Genomic DNA, 2,292 nt, shown 5'->3' with positions numbered 1-2,292 from the left:
GTCCCTTTGGAGAGGCCAAGCTGGCTGAGGTGCGGGCTGCTGGCGCTGGGCAGGGTGCGCTGGGAGGACAGGCAGGGGCACTGGTTGGCGGCTCTGCAGACTGGCAGCATGTCCCTCCAGCAGGGGTTAGCAGTGCTGCTGTGGAGCCAGGGCTTCTGTGAACAGGCTGGGCTGTGTCCCTGGTGGCCATCTTGGATGTGGGCAAAAAGCCTGTCTTGCCCACACTTCACCAATTTATCACTTTCCTGTAGCCAATTAGCTCCAAGCAGCTGCTATAAGACAGGAAGGCCTGGAGGAGGGAATTTGCCAGTGCAACGTCTATCACAGTATCTGTGAAGCTAGTTCTCTGTGCTCCCGCAGCGTCTCCAGTGTCAGGTTCTTGTTACTGCAAAGTACCCAAGCCTCCTGATATAACCTTATGCAGACTGCCGACTCTGTTCCCGTGTCCTACCTAGCTACCTGTTCTGGACGCCGCAGTAACCAGCCTTCGGAATTCCTCCTTTAAAAGTACTGGGTCACGGTTCTGGTATCCTCAGCCACCTGCTAACCTACAGTCGTATCTCTATTCAACTGTCTTTGGCGAAACCTGTTAAACTACTCCAAGTAATAAATGCGCAAGACCTTCATCCGTCCCGCTCGTTTGTTATTCAGAGATCCAAGTGCACCAGAATCATCTTCCCCAAATCCGGATCCACAAGAATCCTCAGACGTGACAACGAGTTTGTGAAGGAAGTGAACATGTTGACTTCTGGTGAGCAGAGCTGCTTATCTACAGGTTCTGTGCCCTGACATCTCACAGGAACTCAAGTCAGAGATTACAGGTCACAACCAGACAGTCAGATTGTGTCTATTCTACCTATGCACGGCACATCCAGGAAACTTATTACACACGTCTCATTCCTATCACTATACAACTGAGAATAAAAAACAGCAATAAAACAAAACTGGGTTTTAGATGACAGAAAGGTCACGAAATGCGCAAGACCGCGTCACATGACTCCTTCAGCAGCTCTGCTCCTCCCTCTCTGCCAGCCAAGAGCCGGGCACATTAGGTTGGTAATGCTCTCATGGTGATGGACCTATGTGGAGACCTGGAGCTGCAGTCCTATCTGGTTCTGGCTAGGCCTAGGTGTACCCCCTCCCCATGCTGTTCTGCTTCTCCTCGCTGACGGAGTTGCAGTGTAAGATGCGCCCACGTCGGGATACGTATGTATGTGTGCACAGGCGCAGTACGGAAGTAATCACACCTGCCGCATCTCTGCTACGTTACAGGTGTCTCGGAAGCCGCAGCAGCAGGTTGCGGAACAATTTCTTTCCTCCTGTAATTTATAGCATTGTATTGTAAATATTACTGGAGGCGCGAGTGTATTGCGCTGTGATTTCATTGAGACATTTTCTATGTTCTAGTGACAATAAGCCATTTGAATTGAATTGCTATTAGCAGTTTCATCAAGTTGATCGCAGCATCAAATTTGTTAGCAGTTGGGTAAAACCATGTGCACTGCAGGCGGGGCAGATGTAACATGTGCAGAGAGAGTTAGATTTGGGTGGGTTATTTTGTTTCTGTGCAGGGTAAATACTGGCTGCTTTATTTTTACCCTGCAATTTAGATTTCAGTTTGAATACACCCCACCCAAATCTAACTCTCTCTGCACATGTTACATCTGCCCCTCCTGCAGTGCACATGGTTTTTCCCAAATGCTAACAAATTTGCTGCTGCGATCAACTCGGAATTACCCCCCATATGTGATGAATGATGTGATGATATGAGGGACAGGGATGTACGCCGGGCCCCTGCCCCTGCGACACATTCACCCACAGGGCGATGCGGATGTGAAGGTGTTAATCACTCTCACAGGATAAATGGTGATCCAGGATACGCCGCCTCCGTCAATCATCCGGCGCTTCTGTTTTATGTATTCTGGTGTATATGTCATATAAAGCAAATCAAAGCCGCATCTGAACTCTCCAGTAATCCGGAGACACTCCTTAGTCTGCGGCAGCGACATGAAAGTGATGAGGAAAATGCTGGTTTGAAGTGGAACTCTATGAAATGAGGCTGTGATTAAGGGCAGCAATTATTTCATGTCCCATCAGAGTGGTCTGGTTCTCCTACACCGGACACACCTACCTCCTCCCATCCACACATCTTATAAGCCGGAGACGCATCCCTGGTGCTCCGGCGCTGTGACATAAGGACTGCGGAGACCGATGAGGTGAAATCCGGATCTCAGGTACTAGAGGGGGACCACGCGCTTCTATATATGTGTATGGTAATCCAGGGACCACAGG

At 49.6% G+C, this 2,292-nt stretch overlaps 1 protein-coding gene across 1 annotated transcript in view; it reads left to right on the top strand.

Annotated features, from left to right (window-relative positions):
- The first annotated feature begins 1,924 nt into the window (after positions 1–1,924).
- Positions 1,925–2,292, top strand: part of LOC134985582 (tyrosinase-like) — a 93,377-nt gene continuing 93,009 nt past the window's right edge. Inside the window, exon 1 of the mRNA XM_063950403.1 lies at positions 1,925–2,234. The gene's annotated coding sequence lies outside the window, so the exon portion shown is untranslated. The remainder of the gene's footprint in view (positions 2,235–2,292) is intronic.

The sequence above is a fragment of the Pseudophryne corroboree genome (genome assembly GCF_028390025.1).
Source record: "Pseudophryne corroboree isolate aPseCor3 chromosome 5 unlocalized genomic scaffold, aPseCor3.hap2 SUPER_5_unloc_3, whole genome shotgun sequence".
NCBI lineage: Eukaryota > Metazoa > Chordata > Amphibia > Anura > Myobatrachidae > Pseudophryne > Pseudophryne corroboree.
The sequence above is the reverse complement of the archived record's forward strand: the minus strand, read 5'-3'. Positions and strand labels throughout refer to the sequence as shown.